Genomic DNA, 26528 nt, shown 5'->3' on the forward strand with positions numbered 1-26528 from the left:
GTCAGACCGGGTGCGGCGGTGTGCGTTTTATGCTCTCCGCCGCAAAACCGTTTAACCGCTAAGGACAGATGAGTATTCTTTTTTTATTTATTTGTTTTTTTATTTTACACCTCCCTCCCACCACGTGAGTTGCTCCAATTCCTGGACAACCACTTTAAAGGATTTATCCATCTTTCTAATATTGATGGTCTGTCCTTAGGATAGGCCATCAATATTACATCTGCGATGATACAACAGCCAGGACCTCTGCAGATCAGCTTTTCCAGGACACTTCAGCTACGGGTAATGGTAACATTTCTAGGAGCCATGCTGTTCACTTGCCATACAGGCTGTAGCAGTAGGTATATGTAGTGCGCATGGTATAGTGCGTGAGTAGCATGGCTCCCAACATGTTATTACCTTTAACCGCCCTGTCTCGGTACCGCTGATCTGCAGGGTCCTGGCGGTGGGCCCCTAGAAACAATTCCACTGGTGGGCCCTAGACATCCCAGTCCGACCCTGTGGCCACCTAATTCTTTTGAAATCAGCAGCTTGTAGTCCATAAAGGAAATGATGCATCATGGACTGGCTTGGTGGGTATATACTGTATGAAGAAAATTAATTTAGTATTAATTTACAAGCTACCCTGCATCCTTAAGGGGTTAAACTTTATAAGATATCTATGATATATGTGAGGAAAGTTCAGATTATTAAAGCACAAGCAAGACAGAACAGCGATGTGGGTCATTGTCTACTATGGCAGGATGTTGGTAGGTCATGTTGAAAGACATTAATTTTAATGAAAAAGTACTCAGTTTATGATCGCTGATAGATTAGATTCTGCTACATCTCTCTTATATGCAAGCTAGTAGAATACCCACAACTTCGCTCACAGAAAATATGTTAAATTGAGAAATTCAGAACGTTCATCCTTTTGTTCAGATGTTTCCATATGCCTTGCTTCAGCCTGCCTTACCCGATTCTTGTGAAGACGACACTCCCATTGCTCTGCCTTAGCCTTAGCCTTAGCCTGTGCATCCGTTTCTTTTAAAGCCACAAGTCACGTTGTTCACTTGTCTCAGCTCTTTGACACAATTTTGCATTCTTAGCATTTGGATAAACTTGCCCATAGATGGTCGTGTTTTGGGCGTCATTTTAAAAACCAGTCCTTAGTATTCTGACCCTTTATTATTCACCTCACACTGATAAGAGATGTAATAGGATGAATAGTAATACAGAGCAGCCCTCACAGTATTACTATGGCATCTCTGTAATGAAAACCACCTCACAGGCAGACTTGTGGAGTTGCCCATAGCAACCAATCAGAGCTCAGCTTTCACTTTACCTCAGCAGCTTCAGTGATGAAAGCTCCCTGTATAGTCAGCAATAATGACAATCTTACTATGGGGCAGTTTTCGCCTGACCAATATTGCTGCTCAGTAAGGCTGCTTGCACACTACAGTATTTTTCAGGGGTCTCCAGGCCGTGGATTCTACAGCTCCATAGACTTCTATAGAGCCTGCAAAATTCACAGCTTTGTGCACAAAGAAGTCTATGGACCCGCCAAATCCATGGCCTGGAGGCCCGTGTAAACTACTGTAGTGTTCAAGCGGCCACTAAGGATACCAGACGTGTTTTGTCCATGCGTACGTGTATGTGTGTGTGTGTTTACATGTGTGATCCATGTGTATGTATGCGTGTGTGCACGTGTGGTCCATGTATATTTATGTGTGCATGTGATCCATGTGTTTGTGCTTGCGCTGTGCAAGTGTCCATACGTGCAGTAGTTGTGTGTGAGTACGCATGTGCTCTGTTCATCTGTGTGCGTAGTTTGCATCCATCTGAGTGTATTTGCGTGCATTGTGTGGTCCTTGCGTGCATGTGTGTGTGTGGTGTCATGTGGTATTTGTTTGGTGTTGTGCTTGTGGGTTGGTGCATGTGTGCTGTCTGTGTGATGTTTATATGGTGTTTGTGTGTTGTGTGTGGTGCTGCGGCCCCTTTAGTAGCGACTCTTTGGTGCCGTCTCTATAATCCCTCCATGTCAGTCACAACTGTTGTTTTCCCCTCATGATGGGGGGACGCTAGCGAGTTATAACATGCACTCCCTCCAAGTGTCATTATTTATTTTATTTATTTATTTTCCACATGATTTGCTCCACAAGGGGGCTCACTGAGGCTCTGTCGCGCAAGGGCCCATAAAAACCTGCAGCCGGCCCTGGTACTTACCAAGTTTTTTGTGGTGGGACTTGAAGCCATTCCCATTCCTTGCAACCTCAGCTTTTCAACAATTTCAACATGCCCAACATTGATTGGCTCATCAGTGATGTTAAAGTAAATAAAAATAAGACATGCTTCATAAATTGTGGACACACTGCTGCAAAATCAAATCAAATAGGCTTTATTGGCACGTCCGAGTGGATATTTGGCATTGCCAAAGCTAGTAAAGTGTGTGTGGGGGGAGTTGGAGTCGAGGGGGAGAGTATGGGGGTGGGGGGTGGGATGGCTGATTTGGGGTATAACAGTCCATGGAGTCTCATCTTCCTCTTCGTTGGTGATAGCTGTATCGGGGGGGGGGGATTTGGGGTAAACAGTCCGTGGAGTCTCATCTTCCTCTTAGTTGGTGACTGCTATATGGGGAGGTGGGGCAGGTGGTTTGGGGTATAACAGTCCATGGAGTCTCATCTTCCTCTGGTTTGGTGACAGCTGGTCACGTATTGGGCAGCGATCTCCACAGTGTCCTCTTCTTCTCCCAGTAGGATGTAGAGTTTCCTCTTCTCATCTGCAGATATGAAGTCTGGGATGTGTGCAGAGAGTCTCTGGTAGTAGACGGCCCTCACAGCTGAGTATTTGGTGCAGTGTAGCAGGAAGTGGGTCTCGTCTTCTAGGGCCCCCTGGTCACAGTGCTGGCACAGTCTGTTCTCCCGTGGCTTGTACGTTTACCTGTGTCGCCCCGTCTCCATCTCCAGTTTGTGGGCGCTCAGTCTATACCGGCTCAGGGTCTGTCTGTGTTTGGGGTGGTGTATTCTCTCCAGGTAGGTGGCCATGGTGTAGTCCCTTTGCAGTGACTGGTACACAGTGAGTTTCTTGGAGTTATTTATTGCGCTTCTCCATTCCTCCATTCCATATTTTTCTTCACAAATTGTTTTATTTAGTTTTTTCACTTCCAAACAAATTTGTATTAACAATTTTAAACATAATCTACATCACTTCACCCTACTCCAAAACAATAAAAAACAAAGGAAAAATGTAATTCTCTACTTCAATCAACCATCTCGGCTCATACTACAATAAAACATAGCTTCTTAAAGGGAACCTCTTGGATTTTTTTCATCCTAAACTGGCATTCTCACTTTGTAAAGCAGGCAGTTGGGAGGGTATCAGGACGAATTCAGTCAGTAAGGCTGAGTTCACACGGGGTATTTTGGTCAGGATTTTGAGGCCGTATCCGCCTCAAAATCCTGACCAAAAAGCCGGTCAGTTCTTTTTCCGTGAGCCATTTATTCCGGGTCCCGGAAGAAAGAACGGACATGCTCATTCTTCAGGCGGAGTCGCCTCAGGAACCTGCCTGAAGACACTCCCTTCTCCGGGCTAGGCCCATTCATTTGGGCCTAATCCAGAGCGGAGTGCGCAACTGGATGTCGGTGCACTGCCTCTGCCGAACCAAAAAACCTGTGTGAACCCGGCCTAAAGGCAGCCACTCTGCACAGGGTGTGACTTATTGCAATGACTGAATGACTTGATAAAGCTGCTTCCAACCCCTGCGAGTTAAAAAAATATTTAAAAAAGTAATGAAAGTTCAAATCACCCCCACTTTCCCAAGATCACATATAAAAGTACTTACTTAGTAAATAAAAAATAAAGTAATACACATATACATTAGGAATGCCTGTGTCTGAAAACATCTGGTATACAAACTATAAAAATATTTTTCCCTTTTGGTAAATGCCATAGCAGGGGGAAAAAAATGAAGTGAACTGCAGTTATTTTGCTGTTACGCCTTCCATAAAAAATTGATTAAAAAGCGATCAAAGCAATAGTCATTAAATAAAACTAAAAAATACATAGAGCCTTACAAAAAAGACAACTTCCCTTTCCTCCCACCAGCATCACAATAATGGGGTATTTCTGCTCCTGTGTGCTGGTAGGGCAGAATAGAATTTTTAATGAACAATTAAATGGTTAAACATTAACCCCTCCCCCTCCTCAATATAAGGAAGGAAATACCAACCCCCAACCTGTTTTTTTCTGTCCTGTGTCAGTGGGACAGGTGGAGAGAAGGATACTCCTTTCCTATAGTGTTATCCCGGTTCCTTGATGACTTTCCAATCCTCACTCCTGTTTGAGTTTGGTTTGTCTTCTAGCCTGCTGTTGTGAGCAGCGCCGCACCTCTAATGAGGCGAGGTGAGGCGACTGCCTCGGGTGCCGCTGCGGAGAAGAGGAGGCGTGGCTGAAGATGACGTAGGACCCTGAATGCCTGCCCACCGTGCGCGATAGATAAGATTAACATCTTTTTTAGGATTTTATTTTAAAACAGGGGGGTAGTTTAAAGGGGTAATCCCACGTCGCATACTCACCAGTCTTTGCTGCTGTAAAATCTTCTGTCTTCCTGCTTTGTTGCGTCATTGGTGGGCGGGGTTACATATGCAAAGCCAGCGGCGAGATGCCGCTGGCAGTGTGTGCGCACTCATAGATGGTGAGACCAATCGGAGGAGCGGAATAGCAGCATCGCTCCTGCCGCTGCTGGCTTCATGCAGGGCAGGAGCGTAGCGATGTTGCAGGCACCTGTGCTGGCGTCTAACCCTCCCCGGCATCCGCCTCTCTATTATAGCGGATGCCGGGTTTGTATTGGCGGCCCCTTCCCCCAAAGTGTAAACTACCCCCCCCCCCCCTCCAGGCTCGCTCCCGGGCACTTAGCCCCTCCTCCCTCCCCCCCTGGCAGCAGGCAGATACATCACTTGACTTTTGACCAGATAAGTCAAGGGATGTGTCAACAAAGAAATGAATAAAGTAAGATAGTGGACAAACAAAGCAGTTTTGCTGAAGCAGTGTATTTAGGAAAAGTCTTACATTCACATTAACAAGCAGTATAGATAGGATCCTTGTGATGGGACTACCCCTTTAATATAACTTTAGCGGTGCCTGAATAGCCTTTTTAAAGGCTATTCACACATATGTGGGGCTCTATCAACATAATTTTGCTGATAGAGCCCCTTTAACATCATTGTTGGGCAATGAGGTACACTCACCTTTACACCTTTACAGCTGGGGAATTTATTTTTAAATTTTTAAAACTGCCAATTTTTTTTATTATTTATAGTTGCAAAAATGTTTAACTCTTAAATTGTCTTCAATTGGTTACATTCTTGGGAAAACTCTTTATTAAATGTGTTGCAAAGCATGTGTGCCAGTATTTTGGCACTAATTAAGCCAGAATTCTAGTGTATTTATTATTATTATTATTATTAATATTTATTTATTTATATAGCACCATTAATTCCATGGTTTATGTCTCCCAGTGATCTCTAGGGAAAAACCTGGTCTGATGTAAAGCATCCAGGGTAAAAGCTACAATGTAAGAGAAAAAACAAAATCTGTATATCACCTTGTTTTGATACAGATATATTTTTCACTGTATTCTATTACCACTATATTTGGGATCTCCATAAAAGACTACTGACAACATTATCAAAAGCATTATTGTTTCTGGCCTGGGAACCCTTGATGCTCCAAGCACCTAATTTACATAAATATCAAAAGTAAAAATTGCAAGGCTGGGACCCCACAAAAAGGCTGTGGTTTCGCAAAGAACGCAGTGTTTTACAGTCCCTACAAGGTGGATAGGATTCTAGTGAATCCCATCCACACATTGCAGAAATATCTATACAGCAGAAATGCTGCGATTTCCAAAACCATCGGTTTAGGAAATCGCATCATGTCAATTATATCTACGGAAAACCTGGAGGTTTCGCTATAGGTATAATGGAAGCAGAAAGTCTGCGGAGGAAACTTCTACGGGTTTTCTGTGAAAAACGCTGCGGGAAAAAACGCAACTCAATCTGCAAGAAAAAACACAACTTGGGGCCTCAACCCAAGTGTGGAATAACAAGCGGTGATTTTCATGCCCCTGAGTGGACCCCCGCAGCGTTGTAGCTTTTTCTATGACTGTATAACTTGAGAAGAATATGCAAATCTGACTTCCATTATTATTATTATTCCATTATTATTAGGATGCCAGTGCCTCAAGTATGCATACCAATAGAAGACGCTGACTGAGAATGTGCATAGGCTTGCTTGACTGAGACTCTGTCTTCCTAATTACATCATGGAAGACAGATTTGCACATTTTCAGTCAGCGCCCTCTATTGGTGTGCATACTTGAGGCACTGGCATCCTAATTACATCATGGAAGTCAGATTTGCACATTCTTCCCATGTTCCTTTGCAGTGGAGAGCTCATGGACTCATAAGCGCTCATAAGACTCCACACACCTATATGGTGGTCTCTCCCTATGGAGTGATGATATCTCCTTAACCCTTTATAACCCGATGAAGAGTTTGAAATAACACACGCATGTTACCTTATACAGTCCTATGAAAAAGTTTGGGCACCCCTATTAATCTTAATCATTTTTAGTTCTAAATATTTTGGTGTTTGCAGCAGCCATTTCAGTTTGATATATCTAATAACTGATGGACACAGTAATATTTCAGGATTGAAATGAGGTTTATTGTACTAACAGAAAATGTGCAATATGCATTAAACCAAAATTTGACCGTTGCAAAAGTATGGGCACCTCAACAGAAAAGTGACATTAATATTTAGTAGATCCTCCTTTTGCAAATATAACAGCCTCTAGTCGCTTCCTGTAGCTTTTAATCAGTTCCTGGATCCTGGATGAAGGTATTTTGGACCATTCCTCTTTACAAAACAATTCAAGTTCAGTTAAGTTTGATGGTCGCTGAGCATGGACAGTCCGTTCTCGAATGATCTGAAAACAAAGATTGTTCAACATAGTTGTTCAGGGGAAGGATACAAAAAGTTTTTTCAGAGATTTAACCTGTCAGTTTCCACTGTGAGGAACATAGTAAGGAAATGGAAGACCACAGGGACAGTTCTTGTTAAGCCCAGAAGTGGCAGGCCAAGAAAAATATCAGAAAGGCAGAGAAGAAGAATGGTGAGAACAGTGAAGGACAATCCACAGACCACCTCCAAAGAGCTGCAGCGTCATCTTGCTGCAGATGGTTTCACTGTGCATCGGTCAACAATACAGCGCACTTTGCACAAGGAGAAGCTGTATGGGAGAGTGATGAGAAAGAAGCCGTTTCTGCAAGCACGCCACAAACAGAGTCGCCTGAGGAATGCAAAAGCACATTTGGACAAGCCAACTTCATTTTGGAAGAAGGTCCTTTGGACTGATGAAACAAGATTGAGTTGTTTGGTCATACAAAAAGGCGTTATGCATGGAGTCCATAAAAACAGCATTCCAAGAAAAACACTTGCTACCCACTGTAAAATTTGGTGGAGGTTCCATCATGCTTTGGGGCTGTGTGGCCAATGCCGGCACCGGGAATCTTGTTAACGTTGAGGGTCGCATGGATTCCACTCAGTATCAGCAGATTCTTGAGAATAATGTTCAAGAATCAGTGACGAAGTTGAAGTTACGCCGGGGATGGATATTTCAGCAAGACAATGATCCAAAACACCGCTCCAAATCAACTCAGGCATTCATGCAGAGGAATAGAGATGAGCGAACACTAAAATGTTCGAGGTTCGAAATTCGATTCGAACAGCCGCTCAATGTTCGTGTGTTCGAACGGGTTTCGAACCCCATTATAGTCTATGGGGAACAGATACTCGTTAAGGGGGAAACCCAAATCCGTGTCTGGAGGGTCACCAAGTCCACTATGACACCCCAGGAAATGATGCCAACACCTCTGGAATGACACTGGGACAGCAGGGGAAGCATGCCTGGGGGCATCTAACACACCAAAGACCCTCTATTACCCCAACATCACTGCCTAACAACTACACACTTTCCACATTCAAAAAAACCTCTATCAAAGTGGGAAAATACCTGGAAACCTTCTTTACTCCCCAAATGGATGGACACAAACCCCAATTTAAGCTCAACAAACAGTAACAACCACCCCTTTAAATCACGTTCCCCATGACAACCACAAATGGAATAGGCAATGGGAATTCCAAAAGCCCTCACCCTTAACTGTCATTTTGAGTGTGTGTGTGTGATGTGGTAAGACCTTCCAAAATTCACTTTTCTAGCCCTTAACATGAGCCCTTCCAAACAAAGTTACATGACCTTAAGCTGAGCTACCAGCAGAGATTGAGGCCCTTGGCATGAGTAGAGCCTTGCACCAGCAGTGTTTTTGGCACTTAGGGTGAGTTGAGCCTTGTACCAGCGTGTGTCCCTTAACATCAGGCGGGCCCTAAGTTCTGCGCTTTGCACAAAAGTTCCACATTAACTAGGCTGAATGGTACAAAGATTAGTAGGCCCGAGAACCAGGAACAGGTCTTGCAATGGCTGTTGGATAACGCTTAAAGCACATTGTCCACCAGCCAGTCAGCCTCTACCTCCTCTTACCCAACAGTCTTGTCCTCCTTCCACCCAAAATTCCCAATCTTCTCAGAACAATAACCCCAACTGTCCCTGCTCCCCAGAGCTGTTCTCCCTTCCTTTGACTGTACCGCAACCTGCCCCTCCATTTCGCGATTCCACGGACCTAACAGACGAGTATCTGTGTCCAGATGCTCAAACACTAGAGTCTCCTCCATTCCATCTCCGGTCGATTTGGTGGCGGATGACCAGCAACCCACCCTCATCGACGACGATGAGACGCAGTTGCTGTCAGGGCAGCCAGTTGACATGCGCATTGTGCAGGAGGAGGAGGCGAGACAGGAGTTGGAAGAGGAGGTGGTGGACGACGAGGACACCGACCCCACCTGGACAAGGCAGATGTCAAGCTGGGAAAGTAGTGTGGATGTTGAGGCAGGTGCAGCACCAAAAAGGGTAGCTAGAGGCAGAGACATGTCCAGAGGCAGAGGTCAGCTGCTTTGCCGAAGCCAGGCCAGACCCGGAATGTCCGAAGATGTTCCCTTTTGTACCCAGCCCAGAAAAACTCCCCCATCGAGGGCATGTTTCTTGAAGGTGTAGAGTTTTTTCAAGGAATGCGCCGAGGACAGATATAGTGTCGTCTACACAATTTGCCTCTCGAAATCGAGTAGGGGCCCTGAGAAGAGCAACCTGTCCACCACTTCAATGCACCGTCATTTGGAATCCAAGCAATGGAATCAGTGGCAGGCAGCAACGGCAGGACAAACGTCGCCCGCCGTTCATGCCACTGCCTCTGCTCACAGTGCTGGCGATGCACTCCAGAGGACGAGCCAGGACATCACTTCATCTGCCTCCGCCACTTTGTTGACTTCTCCCTCATCCTCCCCTGTTTCTGTCTTATCTCCTTCTCCTGCACCATCAAAGGCACCATCAGGCGCTTCTTTACAACAACCCACCATCTCTCAGACATTGGAGCGCCGGCAGAAATACACCGCTAACCACCCACCCACGCAAGCCTAGAACGCCAACATCGCTAAACTGCTGGCCCAGGAGAGGTTGGCGTTCCGGCTTGTTGAAACTCCCGCCTTCCCGGACCTGATGGCAACTGTGGCACCTCACTATGCCGTCCCTAGCCGTCTCAACTTCTCCCGGTGTGGCGTCCCCGCCTTGCACCAGCACGTGTCACTCAACATCAGGTGGGCCCTTAGTTCCGCGCTTTGCTGCAAGGTCCACTTGACCACCGACACTTGGACAAGCGCCTGTGGTCAGGGATGCTGCAGTGCTTATCTTTAATGACAGGCAGGGTGAATGTGGTGGAGTCTGTTCCCCGGGTGCAAACTGGGGTGGCCTATCTCCTCTCCCAGGCCAAAATTCATGGCAGGAGTAGACTGAAACCCTACGACGCTGCAACCTCCACCACAGCTACTAGCGGCAAACGCTAAAACACTGGTGTGGGGAGACGTCAGCAGGCGGTGCTGAAGCTCATCAGCTTGGGGGACAGACAGCACAGTGCCTCCGAGGTCAGGGATGCCATCCTGGCTGAGATGGCATTTTTTTTTCCCTGCTACACCTGGGGCCTGGCATTTTTACGCCTGTGATAATGGCTGGAACCTGGTAGCGGCTCTGGAGCTTGCCAGCCTCCAACACGTTCCATGTTTGGCCCACGTCTAACCTAGTGGTGCAAAGTTTTTTAAAAACATACCCAAATGTACCGAAGCTACTGTTGAAAATGCGGCGCTTGTGCGCCCACTTTTGCAAGTGCACAGGAGTCGCTGCTAGCCTAAAAACACTCTAGCAAGGCCTACATCTGTCCAAACACAGGCTGTTGTCCGTCATTCACACGCTGAAACCCTACAATACCATATCTTGAGCAGGGTGTGTGAGCTGCACAGACCTTTGATGGAGTTCCATCTACAAAACCCAAGGGTTCCTCAAAGTCAGCAACCAAAGTTTCTGCACCATGAGTTTCCAGGGGTGGCAGAGTTATGGCTAGGGGAAGAGGCATGGATAGGGATGATGTCTAGGGGCAAAAGCAGTGTGGATGTGGAGGCAAGCTAAGCAGGAAAAACTGGGGGTACAAGCTAAGGCATGGACTGGGGTGATGTCTAGGGGCAAAAGCAGTGTGGATGTGGAGGCAAGCTAAGCAGGAAAAACTGGGGGTACAAGCTAAGGCATGGACTGGGGTGATGTCTAGGGGCAAAAGCAGTGTGGATGTGGAGGCAAGCTAAGCAGGAAAAACTGGGGGTACAAGCTAAGGCATGGACTGGGGTGATGTCTAGGGGCAAAAGCAGTGTGGATGTGGAGGCAAGCTAAGCAGGAAAAACTGGGGGTACAAGCTAAGGCATGGACTGGGGTGATGTCTAGGGGCAAAAGCAGTGTGGATGTGGAGGCAAGCTAAGCAGGAAAAACTGGGGGTACAAGCTAAGGCATGGACTGGGGTGATGTCTAGGGGCAAAAGCAGTGTGGATGTGGAGGCAAGCAAAGCAGGGAAAATGGTGGCTAGAGGCAAAGGGATGTCCATAGGCAGCAAGGGCAAAGATGCAAAACTCTCCCGTTTCAAGAATTTTCCTGACTTGTTTCCCCACAAAACATTCCTGGGAGGAGGGCTGAAACACCACCCTCCTCCTCCTCCGCTGTTAGATTTACCCCAGCTACGAGCTGAAAACGCTGCAACACTGGTGTGGGGAGACGTCAGCAGGCTGGGCTGAAGCTCATCAGCTTGGGAGACGGACAGCACACTGCCTCTGAGGTCAGGGATGCCATCCTGGATGAGATGGCAATTTGTTTATCCCCGCTGCCCCTGGGGCCAGGTTTTTTAGCTTGTTGGAGGGCTCTGGAGCTTGCCAGCCTCCAACACGTTCCATGCCTGGCCCACATGTTCAATGTAGTGGTGCAATGATTTTTAAAAACATACCCCAAATTAGCTGAGCTAAGTGTGAAAGTGCGGCACTTGGACACCCACTTTCCCAAGTCTACAGTACCTGGAGCTAGCCGCAATACACTCCAGCAAGGCCTACATCTGCCTGAAGCACCTACTGTTGTGCGAGGTCACCACACGCTCTAACCCTAGATACCGTATGTTCAGCAGGGTGTGTGAGCAGCAGAGACCTTTGATGGAGTACCAGCTACAAAACCCAAGGGTTCCTCAGAGTCAGCTCCCTCACTTTCTGCACCATGAGTTTCCATGGGTGGCAGACTTATGGCTAGAGGCACAGGCATGGATAGGGGTGATGTGTAGGGGCAAAAGCAGTGTGGATGTGGAGGCAAGCTAAGCAGCAAAAACTGGGGGTACAAGCAGCCGGTGACATCATCACTGACAAGCACAGCTGTCTGTCAGCTGACAGGCTGACTTTCACCAAAATGAACAGACAATGGATAGACTCATCATATACATGTCAGTTACATGACAAATTTAGTGCAATTTGCAAGTCCAAGATGGTTTGGAGATCTGCGGAGAGGAATCTCACCACCTCTTGCGGGTGCCATCATTTGGAAGGCAAGCCCTGGGCTCAGTGGGTGAGAGCAAGCGCAGGATAATCGTCGTTTGGCCTGGCTGCCACTGCCTCTTCCACTGTTGACAGGGCTGGCGCTGCAGTCCAGACCAGGAGCCAGGACACCTCCACATCTGCCTCTGACACTTTGGGGAGTTCACCCTTATCCTCACCTTTTCCTGCCATTTCTCCTTTTGCCCGCGCCATCATGCGCCTCTTCCCAGCAACTCCCCATCTCCCAAGCCTTTCATTTCATGCTAAAGTACAGCGCAACCCACCCACATGCCCAAGGCTTCAACGGCCTCATCTCAAGAAATCTGGCCCAGGAGATGTTGGAATCCCGGCTGGGGGACACTCTGCCCTTTTTGGGCAGAGTGTCTACTGCGCCACCGCACTGTGCCGTCCACACCAGCACTTTCCCCCAAACATGAGGCGGTCCCTAAATTCAGCGCTTAGCCCTAAAGTTCCATGTGACCAGTTACGAATGGACAAGTGCATGCGGACAGGGACGCTACCTTTCAATTTGGGCACAGTGGTTGAATGTAGTTGAGGCGTGGACCGGGTCGCAAAATGTGGTGGCCTGACTTGTCTCCCCACACAACATTCCTGGGAGGAGGGCTGAAACACCACCCTCCTCCGCTGTTAAATTGACCCCAGCTACGAGCTGGAAACGCTGCAACACTGGTGTGGGGAGACGTCAGCGGGCCGTGCTGAAGCTCATCAGCTTGGGGGCCAGACAGCACACTGCCTACAAAGTGAGTCATGCCATCCTCGATGAGACGGCAATGTGGTTTTTGCCACTGCACCTGGGCCCAGGCATGTTGTCATGTGTGATAATGGCCGTAACCTGGGATTGGCTCTGTAGCTTGGCAGCCTGCAACATATTCCATGCCTGGGCCACGTTTTTAACTCATTGCTGCTAATCTTTTGAAAAAGGTACCCCAATGTTCCTGAGCTACTGGTGAAAGTGTGGCGCTTGTGCGGATAGTTTTTAAAGTGTATAGTTGCCGCTGCTAGCCTCTATGCACTCCTACAACGCCTGTACCTGCTGGAACAACGGCTGTTGTGCGACGTCTCCACACTGCTGGCACTAAACATATCATGTGTTGAGCAGAGTGTGTGAGCAGCACAGACCTTTGATGTAGTTCCAACTCCAAAACCCTCGGGTTCGTCAAAGTCAACTCCCTCAGTTGCTCAACCATGAGTGGCCATGGGTGGCAGACTTATGTGAAATCCCATCCCATCCATTGCACTGGACACGAAACATTAGCATGCGCTCAGCACAACTTCGGATATGGCAGATGCGTTAAGCAGGGTGCAGGGTACAACACAGACCAGGCCCGAGCACCAGGAACAGGTGTTAGAAATACTGCAGCATCTGCCATTTCCTTCCAATTTTGGGGTTTTGGACCCGCCACCGACTTGTCTGGACCTAAGTGGGGATCATGAGACACAGTTGCCATCAAGGCAAGCTGTGGTCATGTGCGGTTTGCAGTAAGGGGGCAGTGCGCAATTGGAAGAGGAGTTGGTGGATGACGAGGCCACCGACCCCACATGGACAGGGGTGATGTCTAGGGGCTAAAGCAGTGTAGATGTAGAGGGAAGCTAAATCAACAAAAAACCTGGGTAGAAGCAAAGGCATAAACTGGGGTGATGTTTAGGGGTGAAAGCAGAGTAGATGTGGAGGGAAGCTAAGCAGCAAAAACAGTGGGTAGAAGCAAAGGCATGCAAAACTCTACCCTGTTGGAAGACTTATTCCTAGGTCTGGAACACGTTAATGGCCCCCCTGGACAAATTACTGCCACTCAGGGGCCTAGTGTCACCAGGAGGGACAAGTATAGGCGCATGTTGTGGGAATACCTGGCCGACACCAGCTCTGTCCTCTCCGATCCCTCTGTGCTCTACAGCCTAAACTTATTTTCTCATCTTTTTTTCTGAACTGCACATCTCTTGCCTGCTTCCTTTGGGATCTTAGAAATGGTGGTCCACTTCCACAGATGGTAACTTCAATAGACAGTGTAACGGGAGTAGCTGAGGGATCGCTGTCTTAACCACTTTTTGGCACAAAATTAACTTCCAAAGCCAAATATGGTGCAAGTATATGATGCAAGGACACCTACACACCTATCTCTGACACATTGGGGAGTTCACCCTCATGCGCCCTTTTGGCCTGCACCATCATGCGCCTCTTCCCAGCCACTCCACATTTCCCAAGCTTTTCATTGCAGGCAGAAGTACAATACAACCCACCCCCATGCCCAAGCCTGTAACAGCCTCATCGATAAACTGCTGGCCCTGGAGATGTTGGTGTTTGTTTATGCTTCTGGAGACCCAGGCCTTCCGTCAGCAGATGGCAGCTGGGGCACCTCCCTATGCTGGGCCTAGCCGTTACTACTTCTCTTGGTGTGCTGTCTCTGCCTTGCGCCTGCATGTGTCCCATAACATCAGTCGGGCCCAGAGCTCTGCGCTTTGCTGCAAGGTCCACTTGACCACCGACACATGGACAAGCGCCTGTGGTCAGGGATGCTGCAGTGCTTATCTTTAATGACAGGCAGGGTGAATGTGGTGGAGTCTGTTCCCCGGGTGCAAACTGGGGTGGCCTATCTCCTCTCCCAGGCCAAAATTCATGGCAGGAGTAGACTGAAACCCTACGAAGCTGCAACCTCCACCCCAGCTACTAGCGGAAAACACTGTAACACTGGCATGGGGAGATGTCAGTAGGCCGTGCTGAAACTGATCAGCTTGGGGGACAGACAGCACAGTGCCTCCGAGGTCAGGGATGCCATCCTGGCTGAGATGGCATTTTTTTTTCCCTGCTACACCTGGGGCCTGGCATTTTTGCGCCTGTGATAATGGCTGGAACCTGGTAGCAGATCTGGAGCTTGCCAGACTCAAACACGGTCCACGCATGGCCCACGTTTTCCAACTTGTTGGTGCCATGTTTCTTTGAAACCTACACCATTGTGCCTGATATACAGGTCAAAGTGGGGCCATTTTCGTAAGTGAGAACTAGCCTCTGCTAGGCAGAAAACATTCAGAGCACACTCCTCTCATCTTCGCACCGTTGGCTGGCGGAGGAAGACGAGGGGGTTGGAGTGGCATCTGATGTCCCTATCCCACACGAGGCTAGAGGGTGCACTTCAGTGCATCCCATTGCTTCACCACAAATGGTGTGAAGGGGAGTGGAAAATGGAGGAAATGGAGAGTGACCCTTACAGTTGGGGCCAGCAAAGGCATGCCAAGTAACACACTGGCACACATGGCTGACTTCATCTTGGGTTGCTTTTCAACACATATTTCACATCATGAAGAACAAATAATACTGGATTTTTTCAAGCCTCGAACCCCGGTCTAGGTCTAATGTCTGTTCCTTTCTTATATTAGGGGAGAGGGAAAAAAAATTACTTCAGTGATACGTTTAGCGTACATAGACTGACTATTAATGTGTATCCCACTTAGTGTTGTTAGGGTTACACACCGTCACAACCTGGCTAAAGCTTCTATAGCTGTTAATAAAGTCAACATAACTTTACGGTATCCAAAAAGACAGCTGGTACCGACAGAGAGCAAGACAAATGTCACCCGAAGCTGTGAGCTCTGAACACCCACAGTGACTTTGGCGTCATCATCATTATAAGGGAGCGGGTGGTAATAAATAACTTGGCAGTGCCTAAAACCCAAAAAGCTTATACAACTATATTTACATTAAGATACACAAATGAAACTTTTCAGTAGCATGTCATGAGACAAGCTGATAAGCTCTTCCTTTGTGCAGTGCTATTTGAAAGTTAAACGCTGCCTTTATTTTAATTCTGGAGAAGGTGCAGACATTAGATTTAGAACATGTTGTCTTCATTGTCCAAATCCTCTATATAGGTAACGTGTTTTTCGGGCCGAGCTGTCTGGGAACGAGCTGGTGCAGCACTGACAACCTGGGTGAATATGGCAAGAGCCTGAGATGTAGGGTGAATGAATCCCCAAATTATTTGTGGAATTCCCAGTGAGACAATGGCACTGTATACCAGTATTAAAAATTGTGGGTGCACATAACCCCCATATATTCTTTGAATTCCCAGTCAGACAATGGCACTGTATACCAGTATTAAAAATTGTGGGTGCACATAACCCCCATATATTCTTTGAATTCCCAGTCAGACAATGGCACTGTATACCAGTATTAAAAATTGTGGGTGCACATAACCCCCATATATTCTTTGAATTCCCAGTGAGACAAAGGAACTGTATAGCAGTATTAAAAATTGTGGGTGCACGTAACCCCCATATATTCTTTGAATTCCCAGTCAGACAATGGCACTGTATACCAGTAGTAAAAATTGTGGGTGCACATAACCCCAATATATTCTTTGAATTCCCAGTCAGACAATGGCACTGTATACCAGTATTAAAAATTGTGGGTGCACATAACCCCCATATATTCTTTGAATTCCCAGTCAGACAATGGCACTATATACCAGTAGTAAAAATTGTGGGTGCACATAACCCCAATATATTCTTTGAATTCCCAGTCAGACAATGGCACTGTATACCAGTAGTAAAAATTGTGGGTGCACATAACCCCCATATATTCTTTGAATTCCCAGTGAGACAAAGGAACTGTATAGCAGTATTAAAAATTGTGGGTGCACGTAACCCCCATATATTCTTTGAATTCCCAGTCAGACAATGGCACTATATACCAGTATTAAAAATTGTGGGTGCACATAACCCCCATATATTCTTTGAATTCCCAGTCAGACAATGGAACTGTATAGCAGTATTAAAAATTGTGGGTGCACGTAACCCCCATATATTCTTTGAATTCCCAGTCAGACAATGGCACTGTATACCAGTATTAAAAATTGTGGGTGCACATAACCCCCATATATTCTTTGAATTCCCAGTGAGACAATGGAACTGTATAGCAGTATTAAAAATTGTGGGTGCACGTAACCCCCATATATTCTTTGAATTCCCAGTCAGACAATGGCACTGTATACCAGTAGTAAAAATTGTGGGTGCACGTAACCCCCATATATTCTTTGAATTCCCAGTCAGACAATGGCACTATATACCAGTATTAAAAATTGTGGGTGCACATAACCCCCATATATTCTTTGAATTCCCAGTCAGACAATGGCACTGTATACCAGTAGTAAAAATTGTGGGTGCACATAACCCCCATATATTCTTTGAATTCCCAGTGAGACAATGGCACTGTATACCAGTAGTAAAAATTGTGGGTGCACGTAACCCCCATATATTCTTTGAATTCCCAGTCAGACAATGGCACTGTATACCAGTATTAAAAATTGTGGGTGCACATAACCCCCATATATTCTTTGAATTCCCAGTGAGACAAAGGAACTGTATAGCAGTATTAAAAATTGTGGGTGCACGTAACCCCCATATATTCTTTGAATTCCCAGTGAGACAAAGGAACTGTATAGCAGTATTAAAAATTGTGGGTGCACGTAACCCCCATATATTCTTTGAATTCCCAGTCAGACAATGGCACTGTATACCAGTAGTAAAAATTGTGGGTGCACATAACCCCAATATATTCTTTGAATTCCCAGTCAGACAATGGCACTGTATACCAGTATTAAAAATTGTGGGTGCACATAACCCCCATATATTCTTTGAATTCCCAGTCAGACAATGGCACTATATACCAGTAGTAAAAATTGTGGGTGCACATAACCCCAATATATTCTTTGAATTCCCAGTCAGACAATGGCACTGTATACCAGTAGTAAAAATTGTGGGTGCACATAACCCCCATATATTCTTTGAATTCCCAGTGAGACAAAGGAACTGTATAGCAGTATTAAAAATTGTGGGTGCACGTAACCCCCATATATTCTTTGAATTCCCAGTCAGACAATGGCACTGTATACCAGTAGTAAAAATTGTGGGTGCACATAACCCCAATATATTCTTTGAATTCCCAGTCAGACAATGGCACTGTATACCAGTATTAAAAATTGTGGGTGCACATAACCCCCATATATTCTTTGAATTCCCAGTCAGACAATGGCACTATATACCAGTAGTAAAAATTGTGGGTGCACATAACCCCAATATATTCTTTGAATTCCCAGTGAGACAATGGCACTGTATACCAGTATTAAAAATTGTGGGTGCACATAACCCCCATATATTCTTTGAATTCCCAGTCAGACAATGGCACTGTATACCAGTATTAAAAATTGTGGGTGCACATAACCCCCATATATTCTTTGAATTCCCAGTCAGACAATGGCACTATATACCAGTAGTAAAAATTGTGGGTGCACATAACCCCAATATATTCTTTGAATTCCCAGTCAGACAATGGCACTGTATACCAGTATTAAAAATTGTGGGTGCACATAACCCCCATATATTCTTTGAATTCCCAGTCAGACAATGGCACTATATACCAGTAGTAAAAATTGTGGGTGCACATAACCCCAATATATTCTTTGAATTCCCAGTGAGACAATGGCACTGTATACCAGTATTAAAAATTGTGGGTGCACATAACCCCCATATATTCTTTGAATTCCCAGTCAGACAATGGCACTGTATACCAGTATTAAAAATTGTGGGTGCACATAACCCCCATATATTCTTTGAATTCCCAGTCAGACAATGGCACTATATACCAGTAGTAAAAATTGTGGGTGCACATAACCCCAATATATTCTTTGAATTCCCAGTCAGACAATGGCACTGTATACCAGTATTAAAAATTGTGGGTGCACATAACCCCCATATATTCTTTGAATTCCCAGTCAGACAATGGCACTGTATACCAGTATTAAAAATTGTGGGTGCACATAACCCCCATATATTCTTTGAATTCCCAGTCAGACAATGGCACTGTATACCAGTATTAAAAATTGTGGGTGCACATAACCCCCATATATTCTTTGAATTCCCAGTGAGACAAAGGAACTGTATAGCAGTATTAAAAATTGTGGGTGCACGTAACCCCCATATATTCTTTGAATTCCCAGTCAGACAATGGCACTGTATACCAGTAGTAAAAATTGTGGGTGCACATAACCCCCATATATTCTTTGAATTCCCAGTCAGACAATGGCACTATATACCAGTAGTAAAAATTGTGGGTGCACATAACCCCAATATATTCTTTGAATTCCCAGTCAGACAATGGCACTGTATACCAGTATTAAAAATTGTGGGTGCACATAACCCCCATATATTCTTTGAATTCCCAGTCAGACAATGGCACTGTATACCAGTATTAAAAATTGTGGGTGCACATAACCCCCATATATTCTTTGAATTCCCAGTCAGACAATGGCACTGTATACCAGTATTAAAAATTGTGGGTGCACATAACCCCCATATATTCTTTGAATTCCCAGTGAGACAAAGGAACTGTATAGCAGTATTAAAAATTGTGGGTGCACGTAACCCCCATATATTCTTTGAATTCCCAGTCAGACAATGGCACTGTATACCAGTATTAAAAATTGTGGGTGCACATAACCCCCATATATTCTTTGAATTCCCAGTGAGACAATGGAACTGTATAGCAGTAGCAAAAATTGTGGGTGCACGTAACCCCCATATATTCTTTGAATTCCCAGTCAGACAATGGCACTATATACCAGTATTAAAAATTGTGGGTGCACATAACCCCCATATATTCTTTGAATTCCCAGTCAGACAATGGCACTGTATACCAGTAGTAAAAATTGTGGGTGCACATAACCCCCATATATTCTTTGAATTCCCAGTGAGACAATGGCACTGTATACCAGTAGTAAAAATTGTGGGTGCACGTAACCCCCATATATTCTTTGAATTCCCAGTCAGACAATGGCACTGTATACCAGTATTAAAAATTGTGGGTGCACATAACCCCCATATATTCTTTGAATTCCCAGTGAGACAAAGGAACTGTATAGCAGTATTAAAAATTGTGGGTGCACGTAACCCCCATATATTCTTTGAATTCCCAGTCAGACAATGGCACTGTATACCAGTATTAAAAATTGTGGGTGCACATAACCCCCATATATTCTTTGAATTCCCAGTGAGACAATGGCACTGTATAGCAGTAGCAAAAATTGTGGGTGCACGTCACCCCATATATTCTTTGAATTCCCAGTCAGACAATGGCACTATATACCAGTAGCAAAAATTGTGGGTGTATATAGCCCCAATTCTATTGCTAGGGGACTTGCAGGGTATTTCTGAGGTGAAGGTGGGGGGGCACACCGTTGGAACGGGGATTTGGGGTGTATATATGGGGTATACGGGAATACACTGTCAGTGTGTTCCATTCAGGATCCTGGGAAAGCTGGGTTGCGGCGATTGAGCCCGTCAGTGCCACGTTACACTGACAAGCTTCTCCCTGGAATTGAAGTTATATGTAAGCCCAATATATTCTTTGAATTCCCAGTGAGACAATGGCACTATATGGCAGTAGCAAAAATAGTGGGTGTATATAGCCCCAATCCTATTGCTAGGGGACTTGCAGGGTATTTCTGGGGTGAAGGTGGGGGGGCACACCGTTGGAACGGGTATCGGGGGTATATATCGGGTATACGGGAATACACTGACAGTGTATTCCATTCAGGATCCTGGGAAAGCTGGGTTGCGGCGATTGAGCCCGTCAGTGCCACGTTACACTGACAAGCTTCTCCCTGGAATTTAGCTCTTATAAGAGCTGTTGGTTGTCTTCTCCTTCCTATCCTAGCCTGTCCCTGCCTACCCAGAATCTAACCCCTAGCTAACTGGACGGAAACCTCCGTCCTCGGTGAATTGCAAGCTCAGAATGACGCGAAGCTGGGCGGCGCTGTTCTTTTAAATTAGAGGTCACATGTTTTCGGCAGCCAATGGGTTTTGCCTACTTTTTTCAACGTCACCGGTGTCGTAGTTCCTGTCCCACCTACCCTGTGCTGTTATTGGAGCAAAAAAGGCGCCAGGGAAGGTGGGAGGGGAATCGAGTAATGGCGCACTTTACCACGCGGTGTTCGATTCGATTCGAACATGCCGAACAGCCTAATATCCGATCGAACATGAGTTCGATAGAACACTGTTCGCTCATCTCTACAGAGGAACAATTACAATGTTCTGGAATGGCCATCCCAGTCCCCAGACCTGAATATCATTGAACATCTGTGGGATGATTTGAAGCGGGCTGTCCATGCTCGGCGACCATCAAACTTACCTGAACTTGAATTGTTTTGTAAAGAGGAATGGTCCAAAATACCTTCATCCAGGATCCAGGAACTGAATAAAATCTACAGGAAGCGTCTAGAGGCTGTTATCTTTGCAAAAGGAGGATCTACTAAATATTAATGTCACTTTTCTGTTGAGGTGTCCATACTTTTGCACAGGTCAAATTTTGCTTTAATGCATATTGCACATTTTCTGTTAGTACAATAAACCTCATTTCAATCCAGAAATATTACTGTGTCCATCAGTTATTAGATATATCAAACTGAAATGGCTACTGCAAACACCAAAATATTTAGAACTAAAAATTATTAAGATTAATAGGGGTGCCCAAACTTTTTCATAGGACTGTATGTTTAGCTTATATATCAAATTATATATCTTTTCATTTTATATTATGTGCTTGTGTATATAGTCCTTGAGTAGCACATTTTAGGAATAGGAATGGTCTTGTTCTGCAGTAATCCTAGGTATGTCGAGGTAAGTGCTCATTGCACAATTTCACCACAGCAATGAATGTGAATATCTCGACTAGGTCGCAGACTAATGCTACACTATTCTGTATCATTCACACGTCCATGAAGTATGCTCCTCTATATTTCAAGCTGTCACTTACAGAAAACTGTACTGAGTAACCATGGAAGTTGGCAAACTAACTCACTTGTGGTAAGAATTCTTTCCAGAGACTTTTTTCTGTACGAACACTTCTATCTGATGCCTGATGTACATGGATAGAAATAGATTTAAAGAAGCTTTACCTTTTCCCCATTCACTTACAAAAATAGAAGTTGCACTTAAGTATTTTTGGAATCCACTTTGCATAATTTACAATGCTTTGGTTGCTTTGGATAATTCCTACGCTCTTGGTATCTTGTGGTGTAGCTAGTCTTGAGGATGGGTTCATGCTTATCTTCAACCCTTATTTAGAGAAAAAAAAAATCAATTTTGTTAGTTCCTAACAGTAGTTTACTTACTGGGTTGAAAATAAGGAGAATTTAGTGGACATATCACCAAACTGTGAGAAGACCTTTTCTGCCCTTTCATCTACCCCACATATACACGTAGACCATATGAGCTCATATTTGCTTAGCCTGTTCAATGACAAATACTATATTCCTTAACTTCAGCCTTGGAACTTTTGGTCTGACTGAGTCAAGATATACTGTTCACAGATACTTGAGAAAACAATCAAATGAATAAGCACTGCATTCAACTGGCAACAGCAAAAACTGTTTAATGGATGGAAAGATCATTTTCAGTATATGTGATATAGAAAGCCTATGGAGATTGTCCAAATACTGTATTTTGTGAGAATTGTTATATAATAACAATATACAGGTAGAATAAGAAATATTAAACCCTCAGTTATACTGAACACCCCCCCCCCCCCCCCCGTACCCCCAGTTTGCCGTTCACTGTCCTCAAGCAAATTTCTCCAAGCAGTACTTATTTGACTATCCCTTTCACTGGTTTATACTAACATTAATTCTTTCACTGCCTCAAACTATCAGGTATACTGACTTTAACCCCTTCACTGCTCTATTGAAACATTTACAGGTATACCAAAAATATCATAACTTCTTATGACATGCCATAGGGGTCGTTCACTCTACCATTGGTGACTGTCAGTAGTGTCCATTGCTATTGTGTGTTACAAGATTTTAGCAACGGACACTAACAGAACTGTCACAAATCCGTTAAAAATTCCATTGATTTCAATGGGCATCAAATGTCCGTTATTTTTTTACTGACAAAAGTCCTGCATTTTTGCAGCAAGGAGTTTAGTGTCCATGAAAAATAACGGTTTCATAACGGATGTTAAGCATCCGTTATTTTTTAACATTAACGTTTATGGGTAACAGACAGTAATGGACGGGTGTCTGATATTACTGTGCGTTTTTTTTTCTGCACATCCTTACAAAGCAGAAACAAAAAACTGAAAAACGGACAACATAAAAACGGACACTAATTGACACTTACTGATGGTAATGTGTCCATTTTTTTTTAAAAAACTTGTCCATTAAATTAATCAGTTAAAAAAATGGACACATTATCAATAGTGTCCATTAATGCCTTTTATAATAGGTGTCCATTTTTTTTTTTTTTTTTTTTTTTTTTTAACGGCCACTATCAGAATGGATATCCATTGTTAATGTGAACCCACCCTTACAGTTTTAGGTCTGAGTAAACTCTTACAATGTGGAGGTTCATGGTCCATAGTAGATAAAGTAAGCTTGGCACTAACTCCGCTTTATCCAGTTTAACTGGTTAAGGACCGCCGTACGTAAATTTACGGCCTGCGGTCCAGGTGCCTAAAGACCGGACTATTGTCAAAATACAAATAGACGAACGATGAATCCAGCATGCAATCACTGATAAAACGTAGCCTTTATTTGAAAAAATATCCAAGATAAAAAGTGAATGAATTGATATCTGATATTTCAAGGATGATCCATGATGGCGAGTGGAAAAGACAGCGTCTGGCTGACGCGTTTCGGAGCGTTAAATGGGCTCCTTACTCATAGCCTGGCTATGAGTAAGGAGCCCATTTAGCGCTCCGAAACGCGTCAGCCAGACGCTGTCTTTTCCACTCGCCATCATGGATCATCCTTGAAATATCAGATATCAATTCATTCACTTTTTATCTTGGATATTTTTTCAAATAAAGGCTACGTTTTATCAGTGATTGCATGCTGGATTCATCGTTCGTCTATTTGTATTTCACCTCAAGCTGGGAGGCTAGTTTCCGTGCAGGCGTATTTCACTGAGGAGGATTATAACACGGCTGAATCAAGGCGGATTCTATATGGACTATTAACTGGAGACACGTAAGTGAGCTGACACGATTTTACATTAGCGTATTGTCAAAATACGTCCTGTCTTTAGGTACCTATTTCGCGGGGGGAGGGGTGCGGGGAGGACGGGGGTTAGGTGTTACTAACACCTAACCCCTTCCTCAATAACGTCCAGTCGGAACTGAGTCCGACTGGACGTTTTAACCCTTTCGATCGCGCCGTGAAACATCACGGCGCGATCGAAAGGCATCCGCCGACAATTGAATCAGATCGGCACCCCCCGCGGCGAGATCGGGGGGTGCCGATAGCAGTAAAAGGTAGTCTGGGGTCTGGCCAGTGACCCCAGACTGCCCGGAGCCCCCACATACCTGGTGATCCTGCCAGGACCTTCTGATGTCAGGCTGTGCGTCTACACAGCCTGACATCCTGCTACGGAATGCAGGCTGCAGGCTGTGTCTCACATGGCATTCTATATCAGCAAAGTATTGCTGATTGAAGTGTCCTAAATGGACACATGAAAAAGTAAAAAAAAAATGAAAAAAAATGAAGAGTATGAAAAAAATTAATAAAGTAATAAAGCCCAAAAATCCCTTTTTCTCTATAGAAAATGAATTATATAAAAAAAAGAACTAAAAAGTAATAAAAACAATGCATATTTGGTATTGTCGCGTCCGTAACAATCTGTACAATAAAACTGAAATAATATTTAATGTACACGGCGAACGCCGGAAAAAAAACCCGGAAAAAACTCGCCGGAAGTAATGATTTTTCGCCATCTCACCATACAAAATATACTATAAAAAGTGATCAAAAAGGCATATGCATTCGACAACAGTACCAATAAAAAGCGCAGGTTGTCCCGCAAAAAATAAGACCTCAACCAACACTGTCAACCGAAAAATAAAAATGTTACGCCTCTCAGAAGATGCTATGCAAAAAACATTGATCTATGTCCCCAAATGTGTTTTTCCTCTGCAGAACTAGTAACACATAAAAAAATACTATAAATGAGGTATCGCCGTAACCGTACCGACCCGCAGAATAAAGGCCACATGTTACTTATACTGTACGCTGCATGGTGTAAAATTAAAAAAGTAAAACTCAATGCCAGGATTGATTTTTTTTTTTAAATCCAGCAAAAAAGGGTTAATAAAATGTATTCAATAAGATGTAGACACCCCAAAACGGTGTCATTACGAAATGCATCTCATCCCGCAAAGAATAAGCCCTTATATGGCCGCGTCACCAGAAAAATAAAGAAAATATAGCATCTAATAATGCGAAGGCAAAAGTCCGCAAAAATCGCCAAATTATTAGAACACAACTGGCTGCGGCAGGAAGGGAATATATAAGCTGTGTGAGCGAATATCAGGGGACACCCCAAATTTACAGCTTATGTGGGAACAGACACCAGAAGTGACCCCCAAAGTGACCCCCAGAGTGACTCCCCCAATCATAGGAGCTACTGGGACATAGTAGGGAATTTGGTGTTTGCAATGTACTCCGCACAGCTTATATATTCCCTCTTCGCCATCCGCTGTGCAGTCGCGTCTGGGATACTAATACTCACTACACCCCCTGAGAAATTCTTTGAGGGGTGCAGTTTTCAAAATGGGGTCACTCCTTTGGGGAATCCAGTTTTCTGGTACGTTATAGGCTCTACAAACATGACATGGCGTCCGGATACCAAACATCTGAATCTGTGCTCCAAAAGCCGCATAGCGCTCCTTCCCTTCTGCGCCCTGCTGTGCGCCCAAACTGCAGTTTATGCCACATGTATGACACTGGTGTACCCAGGATAATGGACGTAATGTCATATGTGGGTATAAACTGATATTAGGGCACAGCCGGATACAGAAGGGTTATTGGGTTTTTGGAGCGCAGACGGTTTGGTTTTTGGATGCCATGACACTTTTGCAGAGCTGAAACGCCAGTAAAGTGGAATCCCCTGATATGAGACCTTATTTTGGAAACCACACTCCTGAAGGATTTATCCAGGGGTACAAAGAGCATTTTTAACCCCCAAGTGTTGCTATAACTTATTATCCATAAAATGAATACGAAGCTGATTGTGAAAGGTGAAAATGACCATTTTTCCAGGAATACGTCATTTCAGTGCGTAATATGTTATGCCCGCCTTGTATCAGAGATGAACGCTCTAAAAGCTGTTGTGCCCAGGATACCCGCTTAACAGTTTTTGGAGTGTCTCCGCTGACATAAGTCGGGCACAACATGTTGCGCACTGAAATGGCAAATCAGTAAAATTTTCATTTTTAACTTCTCATTATCAGTTGCGATTTCATTTCTGGAAACTAAATAATAAATGCAACACTCAAGGGTTAAAAAATCTCGCTACACCACTTGATAAATCCCATCAGTGGGGTAGTGTCCAAAATAGGGTGACATGTCTGCAGATTCCACTTTATTGGCAATTCAGGGGCTTTGCAAAAGTGATGTCCAAAAACCAAACTGCGCTCTAAAAACCAAAATAGCGCT

This window comes from Leptodactylus fuscus, chromosome 3, assembly GCF_031893055.1.
Source record: "Leptodactylus fuscus isolate aLepFus1 chromosome 3, aLepFus1.hap2, whole genome shotgun sequence".
Lineage (NCBI taxonomy): Eukaryota > Metazoa > Chordata > Amphibia > Anura > Leptodactylidae > Leptodactylus > Leptodactylus fuscus.